Below are 20152 nucleotides of genomic sequence, written 5' to 3'. Positions count from 1 at the left end.
TGGGAGACGGGGTGTGAGGGGAGCATATGCCTCAGAATTATCACATCCTGGGTTGAGGATTCTGAGATTTCATCCACCAACTCCCATCACTGATGGAGACTCTTACCCTCAGGAAAGATGCTTTAGGCACAGAGCTTTGCGGTTACCAGTAAATCGCTTCCGGTCACAGCACCGGGTACAGATATGTGTGGTGCTGAAAACACCCCTCTGCTATAATTTCTCCATGTGCCCTGTGACCCCAGAGTTTGTCCAGCCCTGCAGTGGGGCCTCCACTGAAACTTCCTGCCCTGTGCCCAGATCTCCGGTGCCCTGTGGCTACAGCCCTACCCTCAACCCCACCCACCTGTGCAGGGTGGCAACCCTGCTGAGCCTTTTCCATCCCTTCCCCCTGCCCCAGGGTTAAGCCCCACCCCTTTTTCTCTAGTGATGGTCGGGCTCAGGGCTACATATGCTACTTTCCCGACCCTCACTGTGTCCTAACTCTGGCAGGATCTTCAAAGGATGTGAGGAAAGTTAAATATAAATTTAGTTCAAATTACTTTGTTTTCTTGAAGAAAGAATGAATTATGATGTTAGTGTCACTATAGAGCTATAGCAATTAAGACTGTATGGTATTGGCAAAGGGATAGACACATAGATCAGTGGCTCAAAATGGAGAACCGGAAATAGATCCACACAAATATGTTCAACTGATATATTTTTCCCCTTTTTTTTTCTTTTTTTAAAAAATTTTATTGGACTATAGTTGATTTACAATGTTGTGTTAGTTTCAGGTGTACAGCATAGTGATTTATTTATACATATACATGTATCTATTCTTTTTCATATTTTTTTCCCATACAGGTTATTACAGAATATTGAGTAGAGTTCCCTGTGCTATACAGTAGGTCCTTGTTGGTTATCTGTTTTATATATAGTGACGTGTGTATGTTAAGCCCAAGCTCCTAATTTATCCCTCCCTGCCACATTTCCCCTTTGTCACCATAAGTTTGTTTTCGAAATCTGTGAGTCAGTTTATGTTTTGTAAATAAGTTCATTTATACCACTGTTTAAAAATTAGATTCCACATATGAGTGATATCATAGGATATTTATCTTTCTCTGTCTGACTTACTTCACTCAGTATGACCATCTCCAGGCCCATCCACGTTGCTGCACATGGCATTATTTCCTTCTTTTTTATGGCTGAGTTATACTCCTTTGTATACAGGTACCACATCTTCTTTGTCCATTCCTCTGTTGATGGACATTTGGGTTGCTTCTATGTCTTCAACTGGTATTTGACAAAGATGCAAGAGCACCCATCCAGGAGGGACAGCCTTTTCAACAAAGGGTGTGAGAGCAAGTGGACGTCCAAGGGCAAAGAAATGAGCCTCAGCCCAAATCTCACACATTTTACAAAAATCAGCTCCATGTGGATCACAGACTTAAATGTAAAGTATAAAACCAATAAACTTTTAGGGGGAAAAAAAGAAAATAATTTAGATCAAGGGCTAGGTGAAGAGTTAGTTGTTTGACTTCACACCAAAAACACTGTCCATAACAGGAAAAAAAAAATGGATAAACTGGAGTGTATCGAAACTAAAAACTCTTGCTCTGTGAAAAATTCAGTTAAGAGGATGAAAAGAAACCTTATACACTGGGAGAGCATATTTGCAAACCATACGTTCAACAAAGGATTAGTACCTAGGGTATATAAAGAACTCTTAAAACTCAACAGTAAAAAATCCCCCAAACAATCCAATTAGAAAATGGGCAAAAGAAATGAACAGACATTTCACCAAAGAGGATTCACAGATGGCAAATAAGCACATGAAAAGATATTCACCCTCAATTGTCATTAGGCAAATGCAAACAAAAACCACAATGAGATATGACTACCCATCTATAAGAGTGGCTAAAGCAAAAAATAGTGATAACACCAAATGCTGGAGAGAATGAAGAGAAACTGGATCATTTATACTTGCTGGTAGAAATGTAAGATGGTACAGCCCCTCTAGAAAAGAGTATGGCAGTTTCCTACAAAACTGAACATGTCCTTACCCTATGGTCCTGCAATTGCACGATTGGGCATTGATTCCAGAAATTTGAAAACATATGCTCACACAAAAACCTGTATACAAATGTTCTTAGAAGCTTTACCTGTGTTAGCCCTAAACTGGGAACAACTCAGTGTCCTGCAATGTGTGAAAGGTTAAACAACTTTAAACTGTGGTGCATCTATAGCTTGAAATACTTCTCAGCAATAAACGGAACAGACTATTGGTACATGCCACCACTTGGATTGTGATTTATGGGAATTACGGTGCATGAAAAAAGTCAATATCTCCAAGGGTCACAAATTGCATGGTAACATTTAAGTAGCCTTCTTGACATGACAAATTTATAGAGGAGGAGAAAAGTTGAGTCATTGCCAGGGGCTAGAGACGGGGGAGAGAGGGAGGTGGCCATGGGAGTGGAAGGCATCCTTGTGATGGAGCTGGTCTGTATCTTCACTGGTGCTGGCTACGAGGATCTGCAAGTGTGATGAGATTGCACAGAACTAAACACACGCACCCACGCACGCACACACACCAGTGCACATAAAACCGATAAAATCTGAATAAGGTCAATGAATTGTATGAAGGTCAACTTCTTGGTTGTGATACTGTGCTACCGTTATGCAAAATGTTGTCATGGATGGAAACTAGGTAAAGGGCATTTTGGGTCTCTCTGTGTTACTTCTTACAACTACATGTGAATCTACAGTGATCTCAATGTAAAAAGTTAGAAAGTGTGAATGAGTTAAAAGAGATACGAAAACTTGGGGCTTCCCTGGTGGCGCAGTGGTTGAGAGTCTGCCTGCCGGTGCAGGGGACGCGGGTTCGAGCCCTGGTCTGGGGGGATCCCGCATGCCGCGGAGCAGCTGGGCCCGTGGGCCACAGCTGCTGAGCCTGAGCGTCTGGAGCCTCTGCTCCGCAACAAGAGGGGCCGCGATAGTGAGAGGCCCGCGCACCGCGATGGGGAGTGGCCCCCCACTCGCCGCAACTGGAGGGGGCCCTCGCACAGAAGCGAGGACCCAACACAGCCAAAAAATAAACATAATAAATAAATAATAAATAAAAGTTTAAAAAAAAAAATTAAAAAAAAAAAAAAAGAGATACGAAAACTTGTACACAATGTCCAGAGCATAATTGCCCACAACGGGAAAGAATGCAAATATCTGTTAACGGGTGAACGGGTAAGCCAAGTGGGGTCCTTTGTGCAGTGGAATGCTAACGACTCCTCAATAAAAAGCGACAAACTGATGATAACACAGCAGCTTGAGTGGCTGTCATAGACACGCTGAGTGCGAGAAGCCAGACACAAGAGGACGTGGAATATGGGCCCATTTACACGAAGCTCTGCAGGAGACGAATCTAATTTCGTTCAGGTAAGAAGTTGTCTGGAGCTGAGGGTGGGGGCTGACTAAGAAGGGGCACAAGGGGTCCTTTTGGGGTGATGGAAATGTTCTCTGCCCTCATTAAGGTAGTGGCTACGTGGTTGCATGCATTTGTTGAAACTCATCAAAATATGTGCTTAACGTACCTAGGTGTGCACATTCATCAGAAATCATCCCTTCATCTGTCGATGGATATTTAGGTGGCTTCCATGTCCTGGCTATTGTAAGTAGTGCTGCTGTGAACATTGGGGTGCATGTGTCTTTTCGGATTATAGTTTTCTCCAGATGTATGCCCAGGAGTGGGATTGATGGATCAGACGGTAGCTCTATTTTCAGTTTTTTAAGGAACCTCCATACTGTTCTCCACAGTGGGCACCAATTAACATTCCCACCAACAGTGTAGGAGGGTTCCCTTTTCTCCACACCCTCTCCAGCATTCACCTATAAAGGAAAAGAATGGAAAAATTGTATATATATATATATGTATGTATAACTGAATCACTATGCTGCACACCTGAAACTAACATGACATTGTAAATCAACTAAACTTCGATAAAAAATAAATACATAGTCACAGAACTTCAGTTTTTGTTCCCCTTTCATGTAAAATATATAATTGAAAACGAGCATTTTCTTCTATTTCTGGGTAACTTCACTAGAAATGTTTCTCTCACACTATCTAATTACATATTAATAGAAAGAAAAAAATCATTGAAATATCCATTTGAAATGAGTGCATTTGGGTGTAAATTATATCTGAAAAGGCTAGGCTTCCCTAAATCTGAGCAGGAGCTTTTTAGCTCAGCAGTAGAGCTGGTTACAAACATCAGTTTTAGAGCATAGTTTCCCATGTTCCAATTGACAGCTGGATGAGATTTCTCTCTTAAAATATTTCTCTGCATTCTGTAGATAATTTAACTCATTCCAGCTGGGCCCTAACCCTCCCATTCCCTGTGGCTCATGTGATTAATCGTCTGTTTAAAAGTGTCTGCGGAGAAGAGATTTTTGGCTCTGGGGCTACACCACATCAGTTTCTTGGGGTGGGGCCCCCATTCTTTCTCATATGGGGTTCCCTCAGGGTGAAATCAAGATGTAATTGAGACAAGTTTTTACAAAAGAGTAGCTTGCTGTTGCCAATGTGGAGGTGAGCCACTAAGATTTCCCTTTAAGAAAGAACTTGCTGGAAAGCTGGTGAGAGTTTGCTGGCAGCCTGGGTTTTCAGCACCTTGAGGATCCATTCTGGTGCGTGAGCCGAGGCTGCTCCTTGTGGGCAGCTCTGGACAAGCTCCGGGCACAGTGAGGGGTCAGAACCTGGCCATTTCTACCCAGCGCAGGACGCTCGCAGGGCTGGCTGGTGCGTCCCAGCAGAGCACTGCAGTACGAGCGCTCCCAGGCCTGTCCCTCCCCGCTGGTGTCCCAGGACCACCTGCATCACCTGCTCCCGCGCCGCTTCCTTTCCCAAGCATCGTCCACCACAGGTGTCTTGCAGTCTAACTCTGCCATGGCCAGTGCCTCCCGAAGACTGGAAGTCACATACTTGCCAACCTCTGGTTTCAGCCAGAATCCAACCAAGACCACAGAATCCACGCCGGTTATTTCAGAGAGAGGACACAGTGCAGGGACGTGTTTCCACAGGTGGCGGAAAGAGGTAAGGAGCAGAATACAGAATAATAAGACAATCAAGACATTAGCAAGAGGAGGAAGTCACCCACCCCTCTCGGTCCAGAGGGATAATGGGAGGAGGAGGAGGAAGTGTTGCTGGAGCCCAGGATCCGGGGCCACCCGGTGGACACTGGCTTCATTTCAGGCATGGCATGTAGGAGCTGGGGTCCCAGAGGGATGGGCTGGAGGATCCTTTGTAGTCAGGTTGGGGGGCACCTAGAATGGAAAGGGAAAGAGAGACAGTGAGAGAGAAAGTAAGAGAAAGAGAAGTAGAAATACCCTGACTCGCCCCCTACCTGTCCTCTTCCACCAGTGTCTGCCCCTGTCTAAACCCACCCAAAAGCTGGAAGACAATAGGGAATACTATCAGGATATGAATCTGAAAGAAAACAGGCAAATGACCAGGATATCTTTCCAAACCTCATCCATGCTAATTTATTGGAAGCCGCATCATGAATTTACGTAGGTGGGTAGGTGGAGGGCTGGATGTATGGATTGCTGTGTGATAAAGCAAATACCGTGATATGTTGACAGCAGAATCTGAGTGGAGGAGATCTGGATATTCACTATAAGGGGCTTTCAACTTTGCTGTATGATTGAATATTTTCGTAATAAAATATTATAGAAGAAATTCCCTCTCTAAGTGAAATTTCCACCTTTCAGTGGGGAGAGGCAGGTTCGTTTCTGGTATAACCATGTCTCCCTGGAGTACAGTTACATAGCCCTTTCTTTCGCTTTGCTGAGAAAACAGTGAGGGACAGTGTAACCCGCCCCCCCCGCCCCCCCGGTCGGCAGCATTCGGGTTTCTCTTCCATCTCGGTGGGGCTGAAAGTGCGGGCCCACGAGCACGCTTCAGTCTATGATACGTTCTGTGTGGCTCACCCGTTGTTTTACAACTTTTGAGTTAGCTACTCACATTGAAAAATCTGAAAAATTACCGTAAAAATCTAGAAGGTCCAACTTTTCTTTGCAAACAGAAGATCTGACCACACTGGGCCTGCGTTTCTCCATAGCAACCGTTGAATGGAGTCGAGCCAGTTGGATGGTGCCCCCTCCGGTTTGCCCCTGTCGTCTCGCACCTGGCCCACTTTACTCACTTAGATTTCCTGTCTTGTCCCCGAAAACAGTTGCATTTAGGACCCTGGGTTCATTAAGACATGTCTATTTATAATATGCATGCTACGACCATCCCTCTAAGGCCACATTCCTTCGGCTGCATGAATCCACAAAGCCCCTTTGTGACTTGCCGTATCCACGTGCCACCTCTGTTTGCTCACGACTTTGAAATGGATTCTTTTAAAGTCAAGTCCTAGTTTTCACATTTGCTAAGTAGTAATCCTGTAAAACCAAGAGTTTGGTGTACTCTGCAGTTTTATTTCTAACACAAGATAAAGCATGCTTGTGCCTGAAACCTTGGAGGTCATCTCTCACGCTCCAGTGGCACACGCTCCTTCCTCCAAGAACGCTCATTTGTTGATGCTAAGGCAGATTGCCCGAAGGACCCACCCCACCTCATTAACTTGGTCGTCCCTCTCCCCAGCAGCGCCTTTCGCGCTGGGTTACACGTTAACCATCCTAGGCCGTCCTGCGAGCCCGGGCTGCCTTTCACGTGCATCTGAAACTCAAAGTGCATAGAATAGTCTCTCAAGTCCTCCTCTCTCCGAGAGCTGCCTGGCTGTTGCCCTTCCTGAGTCCTGCTTCTTCGGTGCGCCTTGGGATTTCAGGGCATTCCCCGTTGGCTTAAGTTCACTCAAGTTCATCCGGAAGATCCATAACCAGTTCAAACTGTAAGTTCTTCATCAGGGATGGGGTGTGGTGAGAGGTGGGATCACGCTAGAGGGAGAGACGGGTTTGCAATGCCACACTGAGGCTCTGTCCTGTCCTGTGACTATGAATGATTTCCTCTCCATTAACCCGGTAACTCGTAGAAATTGTTCTGTTAATCCCAACATAGTTGGAAATAGGCATAACAACATTGTTGACTGAAAAAAAACGCGCAACCTAAGAAAGTTTAGAATTATGTTCTATTCGGCAGACTTGCTGAGGGCTTCAGCCCAGGACGCAGCCTCTCCGATGCCCTGAGGGACGGCTCTGAAGAGGCAAGGGAGGAACCAGGATACACAGGAGTTTTTGCAACCAAGACCAGGTAGCCGGAACATCAGAAGATTACCGTTAAAGAAAAACCAAGCATCTCAAGTTCATGGATTTAGAGCTTTTCTAGTTATGGGAAGATGCAGGAGTCTGGGCTCATCGAAATCATTCCTTTGATTTGCACCTCAACTCTCTAGGGCCAGTATCCTGCTTTTTCCATCCTGAATCCACTCAGGGTGCACAGTTGGTGGGGGGCTCCAGTGGCCGCTGGCTTCATGGCTGCAGCATCCTTTGTTTACTGATACGGCAGTCGGCATTTTTTGTCCACAGCATGCACAGCGAGAGCACCGCCCACATTTACTGAGTGCTTACCACGAGCCGGCACACACACCGTCTAATTCAACGGTCACACGAGCGCTGCAAGGGAGCTACCATGACTTTGGCCACTTTACAGGTGAGGAAAGTGACATTCAGAGAGGTTAAGTGTGTGACTAAGGCCCCACAGCTGGTAAGCGATGGAGTCAGCCCTCGAATCCAGGTTCGTTCAACGCCAGGTCCACACTCTGGACGACTTGCTGTTCGCCGGCATTTGATGCTGATTCATTTCCTGTTCTTCTGGTGAGTTAACCCCCGTCCCTTCCACCTTCACTTTATAGGTCAAGTGGTTTTGTTGCTCTTGGATTTCTCTCCGGTTTCCCCACCTTTGCGCTCACACGGTGCCCTGAATTGGGTGCAGTGTTGTGAAAAGGCCACACAAATCAACTCGCCCCATGAGGCCAATTTTCCTCCCGCAGTGGTGCTGTGTGTTCTCCTCCTGAACTAGGTGGGAACCAGCAGCGTCATCCAGAAAGCTTCCGCCCCGGAGAGGAATGAATTCCTCTCTATCCCAGCCAGCACCACAGAATGCTCTGGAAAGAAGACCAGAGGTTGGTGTCCTAATATTACTCAGCCCTTGTTGTCTGTGGCTGAGTAATGCCCACCCAGTCTTAGAGCCAGTGGCAGGGGTGGTCTGTGCCTGGCATGGTCTCCACACCCAGCCAGGAGCAAGCAAGAGACTGCGGGTGAGGAGGGGCCCACGCTATCCTCCAGCAGAGGCCGTCGCTGTACTAGGGAGCGGGGGTCTCGGCATAGGCCCACCAACGCGGGGAACCATCCTTTAAAGGGGATGGATGATGGGGCAGAGATGGAATAGTCATCCGCTCCTGCACATTGCTACACCTGCCTTGTGGTCAAGTTGGGAGTCATAAGATTAGTTCTGGCCAATGGAAAGTGCCGTGTCACTTCTGAGCAGAGGCATTTAAAAGTCACTGTACTTCCTTCAGGGCTCTCTCTCTCTTTTCTCCTGCCATGATGCCTTTGGAGACCACACATTGCAAATGATGTTAGTGACAAGATAGGGATGAGCCACCCACCTGCTGAGGGCTGTGGCTTGAGTGAGTGTGGTACTCAGTCTTCAGAGACGGCCCCGATGAACCACACTGCCTAGTCTTCACACCTGTTTTAGTCTTTTCGAGCTGCTATAATAAAATACCATAGATTGGGTGGCTGATAAACCACAGATATTTCTTACAGTTCTGGAGGCTGGGAAATCCAAGATCAAGGTGCTGGCAGATTTGGTATCTGGTGAGAGCTTCCTGGTTCATAGATGGCTGTCTTTTTACTGTGTCCTCACATGTGGAGGGGGCAAGGGAGCTCTCTGGGTCTCTTTTATAAGGGCACTAATCCCATTCTTGAGGGCTCTGCCCTCATGACCCAATCACCTCTCAAATATCAAATCTCACGTCTCCTAATATCATCACCCTGGGGATTTTCAGTGCACAGCACATCCTTGTGTAAAGCTCTCCCATGCTGAAACCTGGGCTGGCCCTCTGACTCTCTTGAGCCAATGGAACGTTGCAGAAGTGGTCCTGGGTCAGTTATGGATCCAAGTTCTAGGAAGGCCTGGCAATGGATGCTTTCCCACTTGGGGAGTCCTAAGATGTCACATAAGAAGTCCGGGTACCCTGCTGAACTCACCAAGTGCAGAGGGAGATGCCTTGGGGCTATTCAGAGGGAGAAAGATGCTCAGCTCTCTCAGTGTCCCAGCTGAGTCCGGTGTTCTGGCCATCCCTCCTGAGGGCCCAAGCCTGTGAGTGAGCCATGCTGGACGTTCCTGCCCAGTCAGGTACCCAAGACGACCGCATCCCCAGGCAACACCGTGTGGAGCAGGAGAACCACCCAGCTGAACCTGTGCACCTGCAGAATCAGGAGTGAAAAGAGAGTGGTTGTTTTGAGCCACTGAATCTCGGCATGGTGTGCACACAGCAATAGATACCTAACGAGGTGAGAGAGGAGACGCAATGGCGCTGTGACTTGGGGGGGTTTGTCTGTTGCAGCAGCTGGTGTTTATTTCCCTGATGTAACAGATGATAGCCCAGTGGACCAGCCAGGAGATAGCAGGGCCTGCACGCTGGCGAAGGTGCCAAGACTGGGAGGCTATGCAGGAACAGTCCTCATGACCTGATTGACTAGATGAGGAGAATAAGGGAAGTGCAGAGGCTCTGAGAGTCCAAGCCTGCGACTGCACAGGTGGGAAGGTCCTCAGAGGGGGCTGGAGACCCGGGAGGAGGAGAGACCTGCTTGGGGAAGGAAGCAAGAAAAAGAAGGCATTCTGGTTTTGGATTTAGGGTGCTGATGGGATCTCAGTAGGAAAATACCCACCAGGCATAGTGAACTTGATTTGCTGCTCAGGTAAGACATTAAGCCTGGAAATGAGTGGGGGAAAGAGAGCTGACTCCATGGGAGAATGATGCCCATGGACAGGGTAGAGAGAAAGGGAGGATGGGGCTGAGGGAGAGCCATGGAAAATACCTCCATGGACATGGCATCCGAGGGACCAGCAGTCAGGGAAAAAGGCTAAGGAAGAGCTGGTGCAAAGAGGTGATTCCTCAGAGCCTGGGGTAGGAGAGTGTCAATGACTGGGTGGGGTCAATGGCATCAAAGCCTGTGGCAGTGCTAAGGGGCAGGGGCCTTGAGAAGAGGGCCCTGGACTCAAGCCAGAGGCAGCGGTGAATGAAAAGAAGGCAGAATAGATTTGATCTTCATACATGTATTCATCCATCTGTTCATCCCTCTGTTTGTCCATATATTTATTTATCCATCCATCCACCCATCCATCCATCCATATATCCATCCATTTACCTATTCACCTACCTACCCATCCACCCACCCACCCATTCATCCACCTACTCATCCATCCACCCATCCACCCATCCATCCACCCATCCACCCACCCACCCACCCATCCATCCACCCATCCACCCACCCGCCCACCCACCCATCCACCCATCCATCCGCCCATCTGCCCATCCATCCATCCGTCCATCCACCCACCCGCCCATCTGCCCACCCGCCCACCCGCCCATCCGTCCATCCACCCACCCACCCATCCATCCATCCATCCATCCATCCATCCATCCATCCATCCATCCATCCATCCATCCATATATCCATCCATTTATCTTTTCACCTACCTACCCATCCACCCACCCAACCGTTCATCCACCTACTCATCCATCCACCCATCCATATTCATCCATCCATCCATTCGTTCCTCTATCCAATCCTCGTTAGAGCTTACCATGGGCCATGCAGGGGAATTACATTAGAGTAAAACAGATGTGGTCCTGCCCTTTGTTGGGAACACTCAGTGAACCCCCTTAAACGCTGAGATGCTCAGATTTGACGATCAAGCTCTCTCCTGCGCACAAAAGGTCACACAAAAGGCTGTAAAGATAACAGCCACCATTTGTCAAGCTCTTGTTTGGGGCCAAGCCCAGTAACTTGTGATTTATGTGCTTTCTGCCACTTAATCCTCCCAAGAATGCCTACATAAAGTGGGAACTGTTCGGAGATGACTTGACCAAGGCTGAAAGGGGTTACAGATCTTGCCAAAGCTTGAAGGGGGTGCTGGGATTCAGGCACAAAGCTGATGGCCACCTACCAGGTCTCCCTGCCCCCACCCATGCCCCTGGGAGCTCTATCACCCATCACCCAGCCCTCCCCACCTCTGCCCCCGCCAGGAGAGAGGGCCTCCCTTGATCTGCTCTGGACATCAGGATTTATCTTCTCACAGAAGCAATGCCAGAGTTGATGTTGAGGGGAACCGGAAAAGTGAAAATGGTAACGTACTTTTCATACATTATTGGAGGAAGAGACAGCTATGGGTTAACCTGATGACCCATGAACACAGTTTCTATGGGAAAATACATCTCAAGCTCCAAAGGACTGACTTGGAAACAGAGCCCTGGAACTTAGCCTGTGTATAAATCAGGGACTGTCTGTAACTATAAAATTTGTTTAATTTAAATGTGGACCTGACTGGACTTTGCTTTTCTCACTCTGGTTCCTTCTCTGACTTTTTTCTTGTCCTTACGCTGTGCAAAGACCCTGGGCTTCCTGTTCAAGCTAATTGGCAGGAATCATACTGTCCCTTAGGAGACAGAGCATGCATTTTGGTAAATACCCCCTAGAGATGTATTTCATCGCTGTGGAAAATGTAATTCTGTTTTCCTAGGTGACGGCCCTGTCTGTGCAGGGACTCTGAGTGGGCTCAAGGCCTGGCCAGATGCTGTCGGATGTACTCCGTGCAACGTGGGGAGCTGAGCCCTCAGGCGCTTCCCGGGCCACGTGACTCTTGGCGAGAGCCGGGTCTAGGCGGCTGTGCGGCTGTGTGATCTACCCACGCCGGGCTGTCCATACAGGGCACCCGGTTCTGCTCCGTGGACGCCTAAGGTGGTGTGGAGGCAGAGGAGGGCTTGCTGGAACTGCGATTTGGCCCTTCCAGCCAAGTGTGAGTCAGGCCTGTTTTTAGCGGTGCCCCTCATCCAGCTGGGCCAGGTTTGACGCTAGGGGCTTTCTGCGTTCGGCAGAAAATACCTCCATGGACATGGCATCAGAGGGACCAGCAGTCAGGGAAAAAGGCTAAGGAAGAGCTGGTGCAAAGAAGTGATTCCTCAGAGCCAGTGCAAAGAGCCGGTGCAAAGAGCTCGTGCAAAGAGCTGGTGCAAAGAGGTGATTCCTCAGATTCCTCTATTTCCTTGGTCCAACGGCTAGATGATCTGGGGACTCGGCATTTTCCAGCTGATATTTCTGCACACGTGACTCTTAGCAAGGCTGGCGGTGGAGGGAAGGAACACTAGCCGTTGCAGGAGCTGGTGACATTATGACAATGATGTTTGTTGAATGACTCTGTGGGTTCTGCCAGCCCGTGGGCAGGAGCAGGCATGGCAGATGGCGAGGCACTTGCTCTACCCCCCACCTGCTCTACCAGTGCCAGACATGACTAGGTGGTCAGGATACTCTCTCCCCCTGCGCTCGGACACATCAGAAAGGGGGCTGTGATCAATTAGCAGTGGCTGCCGCTGACGGTGTGGAAGTGTGGGGACCAAGTCCAGCTCTGTGCCTTCTGGGGTGGAGGGTATTTGTTGAAAGTTTAGCTACTGTATGGAATCACTTACATCTGCTCTATTGACGATAGTTTTTTTTAGTGTGTTCAGAGCACTTTAATTTGGGATTCTGCAGAAGCAGACCCCCAGACCAGAGTTTGAGTGCAGGTTGTTTATTTGGGAGGTGGCCCGGAGGAACGGGAGGCCAGGGGGCCAGTGAGGCCGCGGGTGTGGATGCATAGCTTCCCACTGTGGGCCACGGGGGCCTCTCGGAACTGTGTAGACTATTTCCAGAGTCATCCCCCTCAAGGGGCGAGCAGTGGAGTATTTATTCTGCATCCCCGGCCTGTCATTGGAGGAGGGCTGCTCATGGGTCCCTAGTGCCTCAGCACTTTCGTCCTGCCCTTGAGTGTGAGACGTTCAGGTCTTGTTTCCACAGAGAGCCCTCAGGCCGAGAGCCTCCGGGCTGTGGTGGGAAGAAAGGGGGGCTGTGCCCGGGGTGTGGGCGGGCACCGTGTCTGCCCCAGAAGAGCAGCTTTGACAGTGTCGTGACCAGAGAGAGCACTGCCCTGGATCCCGATGGTCTGGGGTCAGGCCCCGGCCGCTCCGGGTAGCACTGGGTAGCACCCAGGCTCTCTGGCAGGTATCATTCCTGCCCTGTCACCCGGAGGGGTTTGCTATGGGGGTCAAATGAGGCAATGCGTGTGAAGATGCTTTGTTGAAAGTCTGCATCAAGGTCATTTCTGGCTGCCTGCCTCCCTCCCCTGGGGTCCTCTCCTCCCTGGCGCTCTGGGGAATGGCTAATTATGACCCCCCTCATCCCAGCCAGCCAAGCTGGGCCAGTGGAGGGTCCCCTCCTCTTGGCCACAGTGCACGACCCAAGGAGAGCCATTCGAGCCTTGCTTGGGATTGAGATGTGGGCCCCGGGAGACAGGAGACCTCTGTTCCTTATCGCAGGGCGCTGTAGCCTGGGGCTGCTGACCGTCACCGTCCCAAGCAGAGCTGAATGGCAGAGCGAGAGAGAGGGACAGACAGACAGACAGACAGATGGGGAGCGAGGCCTGATGACCTTGTTTGAGTCGGGATCCAGTTGTCACCAAAACTCATGCCTTTCTTGAAGCTTCCTGTTAGGTGAATCTTTTTGTTCATTGGAACGGGGGCTTCTGTGATTGGCAGCGGGAACCCTTCTAACTCAGGATAGAGACACAGGTGCTGGGTTATGTTTGCTGCAACCGGAGGATCTCAGAGCAGCCACTGCCGGACCCTCGTCAGGCGTCAGGATGGGGCGGGCCCCAGGTCAGGCGGATTCAGATTCACCAGGTACAGTGGGGGAGCCTTTGCAGCTGTCTGCGGGTCCCCCCCTCCCACCCCAGTGCCCCTCGGGGCCAGTGTCTGCGAGCCCCACCCTCGGGCTCCCCCGCCCCTGCCCCCCTCCCCCGTGGCTCCTGCCCCACAGTCTCAGGGCCGCTGGTCTCTGTGATTCATGCTCAGCCCTCGAGGAATGAGGAATGAATTCCTGCTGCTGACCTCACAGGCAGCCTCACCCAGGGGGCACGTTCACAGCTTCTTGGTAAAGTCTGGAATTCTCACACTTTTCCCCAAGTAGCCCCGTTGGGGAGGACATCAGGGGTCTGGGCCGGGCGGGCTGGGTGAGACCTCTGATGCCTTGTCATCACTCAACCTTAGAGCGCATGTAGCATTTGCTATTACATAATCCATCGCCATAAAATAACGCTCGCAGTGACTTTAGTCTGCACTCCCTACCCCCGTCTTTGAGTTCAGCGACTCTCCGGGGCGATGGTGGAGGGTTAGCCCGTGATGCCTCACCTCACCTTGTCCCCCTGGGGGACGAGGACCCGAGTGCCACAAGCAGGGCCCCTGTCAAACGGGGAAGTTGGGGGTGGAGGCTGGACTCCTCGAATCCCACAGACGAGGCTGCCTCCGCCACTCCCGGGCCCTGAACCTTCCCTTCCTCCTCCCGAAGCCTGATGGTCCTCCTTCCTTCTCTCAGAGACCACACTCCCCCCGGGGCAGCCTCGGGCCCAGCCCCTCCCCAGGGCCTCCTGGTCTTCCAGCAACGCGACTGTCCTCCTTCCCCAGGTCCCCGCAGCCCTGGGGTTCTGGCCGCTCCAGATTCTTACCCAGGCCCCCCACCCCTGGCACGCTGTGAGAGGCCTGGCCACCTTTAGGGGAGGGAGGGTGCACGATGTTGCCTCATCTCTGTCCCTGCAGCACAGGGCAGCCTGCCTGGCACATAGTAGGCGCTCACTAAGCAGGGCCTGAGCCGAGTGCCCGCAGGGCTGCCTCCCTGTGTCTCATGTGGGGCTGGTTGTCCTTTCTGACCATAAGGTGAGGCGGTTTGAAAAGGCTCAGCAGTGCCGCAAGGGGCCGGAGGGGAGTGGGTCTTCCTGGGTGACACCAGTGGGGCCCCGGGGCTGCTCCGGGGAAGATGGAAGCTGCCCACTGGCTGATGAACGGGGAGGGGTTGGGGGTGGCGCAGAGATGCTTCCCAGCATTGTTCCTTTGCCGGAAAGGGTGGGGAGGAAACCGGCTCAGCTGCGGCGGCAGGGGGCCCCTGTTAACAGGGTGGGAGAGGCTGCCGCTTCAGGGCCAGATGCTGGGAGGGGCTCTTTGGGGACCTAATGGTGTGGGGTCCGGAGGGGGGTCAGGAAGGAGCCCCCTGGCTGGTTGACCTTGGACATCACAGCGGGGAGCCCACTCCTGATCCCCCAGTACGTGGATGTCAAGGACGTTCCCTCCCCTCCTCCCCACACGCCTCTGCCATCAGACTAGCAGTGGGCCCTGCGTGGTGAAGGGGTGGTGACGCCAGGCCACGCTTGTCTGGGCAGAGTTTTGGCCGAGCCCCCCTGGGGTTATCAAGGGGTTGTGTGCGCCCCAACAGTGGCCACAGGGCTGGACGGCGGGAGAAGAAATGGCTTTCAGGCTAAGGGCTACCCTGGGCCTACGGGGACCTGGCCTTTCCCATCCAATCACACTGACCAAGGTGCGCCCATCCCACTGGCCAGCACGGAGCTGAGCTTCCACGTTACACATTTAATACTTCGAGCAGCTCCGTCAGCTAATTACAAACATGAACACAAATACACCAGCTGGTTTTTGACAAAGGTGCAAGAGCAGTTTAGCAGGGGAAGGACTCTCTTTCCAGCAGGTGGCCTGGAGCAGCTGGATATCATAGATGGAAAATGAACCTGGACCCATCCTCACACCTTCTACAAAATTCAGCTCAAAGGGGGTTACGATCTGAAATGTAAAACATGAAACCACGACACTCTTAGAAAAACCAGAGGAGGAAATCTTGGGGACCTCAGACCCCGAGTGACAAGTTGGGTGACAAGTTGTTAGATTTGGCATTAGAAAGTATGATCCATAAGAAAAAAATTGATAAATTGGACCTCATCAAAATTAAAAACTTCTGCTTTGTGCACGACCCTGGTAAGATGAAAAGACAAGTTACAGAGAGGGAGAAAACATATGCAGAGGTCCGACCTGACAAAGGACTAGTGTTAGGACACGGGAAGAACTCTCAACGGAGAACATCAGCAGAGGGAAGACCCCGGAGACGGGTCTCCTGGGCCCTGCTCTGTCCAGTAGAACTTCCTTTTGTCCAGTATGGGAGCCACGGCCACATGGGCCTCCCTGCCCGCTGGGGTGGGTCTGAGGGTGGACAGCTGGCCCAGCGTCTTGGCTTGAGACCCGACCCAGCCACCAGTGCTTGCCAGCCACGTCCAGTGGCCCTCAAACTGATCTGAGAGAGGTGCTCTGTCCCACTTCCCAGTGACGCTAGGACAGTGCGAGCTGGACCCTGGGGGACCCTGGCTGCGGCAGGGGCAGCGGGTCCAGGAGGGAGCCTGAGCCTGACACTCGGGGAGGGATGGGGGCTCAGCCTCACCCGCTTCAGGCAGCCATGTGAGCGTGTGGCAGCAGAGGCTGCCTGGCTGGGTGGCGACCTGCTCCTCTGGTTGGTCCTGCTGCTGCCGTTGCCGTGCAGCTGGAGTGGACGAAGGCCTAGCTTAGGAAAGGGGGGGCGTTGCTGGGCGTCGGGCAGGCTCCTAGTGCCCCTTGGCTGCAGCTCACCTCTCTCTGACGTCGGCCTCGTCACCCCCCCCAGAGATGAGGAACGGGGCTTGCTGGCCCGTCAGCCCCTGGCCGTCCTGGTGCCGGACCCCGCACCTCCTCGGGCCTGTTCAGTGGTCAAGCTTATGCTTTTCCCAACACTGCGAGGCCAGCCTTAAGGAATGTTTTTCGCAGAAAAGTATCGTCTATTCATGTGGTATGAAAATGGCCTGAGTTTGTTTCACTCTGGGATTTAAAAAGTTACGACTTTATGGTACCCTGGAGCCCAGGACTCAGATGGCCACCGTCCCTCCGGGTGGGCCTGGTCTGGGAAGGTCCTGTCCCAGGACTCTGGCCTGGCCCTGGCTGGCTCCCCACCAGCCAGCGTGATCCCCCCAGAGCGGAGCTGGACCCCACGTCTTCTCTGCCGGGAGTCTTGAGGCCTCTCCCCTCACTCAGAGTCATGGCTGGGCCTCCGCGCGCCTCTGGGGCTGCGTTCCTTCCCGCCCCCACCTTCCGGAACTTTCCACGTCATTACTCCAGCCGGGCCCCAGCCCCCTCACAGGCCTCCCGTCAGTTGGGCTCCCCCCTGGATGGAGGCTGGGGTCTGGGCCTGTCCCCGTCCCCCAGGGCGTTACACAGCAGCACGTGACACAGAGAAGGTCCTCGATACAGGGACACGTGTGTGAGGAACAGAGGGCCAAACCGAGGGCCGAGCACGTGACACCACATGCCGCGTTTGTCACAAGGAGAGTCAACTTGATGGCATCAGAAGAGGCGGGCGGGTGTGCCCCGGGCGGGAGCTCGGAGGACTGTCTGCTGCGTTAACGAGTGATTTTCCAGGCTGGCCGTGTGTGTTTGGTGTCATTTATGGAGGAAGCAGCAGCGGCCAAGGAACTGATGGAAGTTCAGCCTCACCAATAAACTGGAAGCCACGGCGCCGCTCCTCCTTCCGAGCCAACTTCCAGGACCACGAGCATCCCCAGCCGGGTCCCTGTGGGACGTTTCAGCGCGGCCGGGGCCAAACAGGAAACACTCGGGTTTCCTGGAAAAGCTTTGTAAAACTTTGACAAAAGTGCTAATCTGGAGGATCTTGACGTGGGTGTTGGGAAACTGGGGTGAGATGTGGAGGATTCTGCGGGGGCCGCCAGCACACACGGTGTTTCTCCAGGATCACGTATGTCACGTATGACATGTTCCTTAGCTGAGATCTAAGGCAGAGAGAGAGAGAGGGGCAAAGGGAGGGAGGGGGTGTGGGAAGAGGAGGAGAGACAGAGGGTTCGAGAGCCTCTGCTGAGGAAGGTCAAGGCCTCGACACCACCCTGCTCTCCAGCCCAGAAGCCCAGAACTCCGAGGGTCCCGTGGATCAGACTGCTCTCACCGTGTCATGGGAGGGAGATTACAAGGAACAGTTGAATAAATACAACTTTCCACTCGAAAATGGGCCTCAGACATATCATGTTATTCCAATTTTTTTTTTTTAAAGTACAAAGATAATTCTCCCCATCTTGGCATTCTGAAGGGGAGTTGTATTTTCCTTCTCTTCTGGGTGTTCTTTTCCAGCCTGGTAAATGTCTGCTTAGATTAGGGATAAGAAGGACCACATGAGCAAGGAAACTTCCAGACTTGGGTGTGGGGCCTGGCGGCCTCTTCCCGCCCCCCCCCCCCCCCCCTTCGCCTCATCTGGGCCGGGCCTGACCCAGACTCGCGGCCTCCCTGTTGCTGTCTTGGCCTGGGTCGGCCCCAGGGATGCTGTTAAACAGTCCCCATCCGTCCAAGCCACCCGGCTGTGCCCGCCCTTTGGCTTACGACGGGGTATAATCAATACAACCCTGCGTCAGGGTCTCCACTTGTAACTCCAATGTCCTGGGGAAACTGGGTGTCGCTGGTAGCCTGTGCCTTGAGCATGATGCACCTCGCCCCGAACCCCAGTTTTCTCAAGCAGCCCCTCCCAAGGGCAGGCCTAAAATAAAATACTGTAATGAAATGGCCCCCCTCGCCAGCCCAGAGAACCCCCTGCCCACACCCTGTCTTGGGAGGGTGGTGAGGGTCCTGCGTTCCTTGTCTAGCCCCTCCCTGGGGAGAGGACACTCTGAAGGTCACAGCCGTGTGGTCCCTGCCCCCTGAGGTACTGGGACAAGTGCCCGGCCAGGAGCAGCTGGGGACCCTCCCTCCTGCCTGGTCATCCAGGGGGCCGGGCTCTCCGCACTCAGTTTGTCACCTGCTTGGGCAGACGGCAAGGGGACGGTGAAGCTCACGCATGCAGGGAGAGCCGGACACTGGTGACCCCGAGCTGGGGGAGAGTCGCCTCTTGAGAAGCTGGGGTGCAGGGGAGGACCGCTGCCGGGCTCCCGGCTGGGACGCCATCGTGGCGGGTGGGTAGGCGGCAGGGATCTTCCCCGTTTGGTTCTCCTGTGTGTCCTCAGGGATGAGAACAGTTCAAACCTCGTCGGATCGACTCGTAAACAATGTCCCAGCACCTCCCGTTCCAAAGCAAGTCTAGACTAAAAGAAAGGAGTGTGGATTAAAGAAAAATCCCTTGGGAGCTGGAGGTCAGCATCCCTGCAGCCACTGATTCCAGGCGTCCCGCTTGACCTTCGGGCCTCAGTTTCCCTGTCGGGAACCGGTGGGAACAACAGCCGGCGGCATCACTGTTGCTGGAGGGCGTGGGGGGAGGGATTCCGGGGGTCGGGGTGGGGAAGCAGCTACGGGCCAAGTAAACACGGTTATCTGTTGTTCACCAGGGAAGCGGTAGCGGGGCTGGGTCTCACATCACTGTCATCAGTCACCCGGGGCTGCTGACGTTTCTTGGTGGAAAAGATGGTGAACACGCGGAGCCGAGGGAGCTGGGACACAGTCTCCCAGGAAACCTCCGGGAGGTGTCGGCAGAGCCCACCTGAAGCCAGAGTGGGCGGTGGTGAGGGGGGTGCCGGGAGGGGGCAGGTCGTCAGGGAATCGGGCCCCCTCTGCTCTGGCTCCCATTTTGGAATTGACACGCGTAGGAGAGGAATAGGGAGGAACAAATCGGACTCCACATGGGATCTGTTTCTCTTACTTTAACCTTTGTATTCTGTTGCTTTTGCTTCCAGTTAGGAATGTTGCCTAGAGCCTGAAATATACAGGACAGCCCATTCTCAAGGCTCTGACCTTTAAGGATGTAACACTTTTCCATTCATATAAAAATAAAAAGTTGCGATCGGAGAATAACATGTGTCTTGTTGGAGGTTTACAGGGACATCGTGACCTGGCCTTCCATGCCCCTCCCTCACATTGCCTTTAAAAATGCTTTGCTGAAACCTTGGGGGAGTTGGGGGTTTTTTGGGCATGAACCACCTGTCTCCTTGCATCGCTCTGCAGTAACCCTTTCTCTGCTCCAGACTCCAGCATTTCAGTGCTGTTTGGCCTCGCTGTGCGTCGGGCACATGAACTGGCGTTTGGTGACACACATAAAATCATTTACTTCCAAAGCGTAATCTTCC

General features: G+C 52.3%; 1 long non-coding RNA gene across 3 annotated transcripts in view; it reads left to right on the top strand.

Annotated features, from left to right (window-relative positions):
• Nucleotides 1-18114, top strand: part of LOC118898143 — a 34171-nt gene extending 16057 nt beyond the window's left edge. For 2 of the 3 annotated variants that reach the window (XR_005020625.1, XR_005020624.1), the window contains 7 exons: nucleotides 4978-5068; nucleotides 5396-5548; nucleotides 6096-6139; nucleotides 6623-6869; nucleotides 7118-7791; nucleotides 11729-12074; nucleotides 12238-13910. This is a non-coding gene — a long non-coding RNA (uncharacterized LOC118898143). Of the gene's footprint in view, nucleotides 1-4977; nucleotides 5069-5395; nucleotides 5549-6095; nucleotides 6140-6622; nucleotides 6870-7117; nucleotides 7792-11728; nucleotides 12075-12237; nucleotides 13911-15768 lie in introns of those variants that run through there. The other variant, XR_005020623.1, reaches the window with a different exon arrangement.
• Nucleotides 18115-20152: the final 2038 nt, after the last annotated feature.

This window comes from Balaenoptera musculus, chromosome 7 (assembly GCF_009873245.2).
Source record: "Balaenoptera musculus isolate JJ_BM4_2016_0621 chromosome 7, mBalMus1.pri.v3, whole genome shotgun sequence".
Lineage (NCBI taxonomy): Eukaryota > Metazoa > Chordata > Mammalia > Artiodactyla > Balaenopteridae > Balaenoptera > Balaenoptera musculus.
Note: the sequence above shows the minus strand (reverse complement) of the source record. Positions and strands in the feature narration are given on the sequence as shown.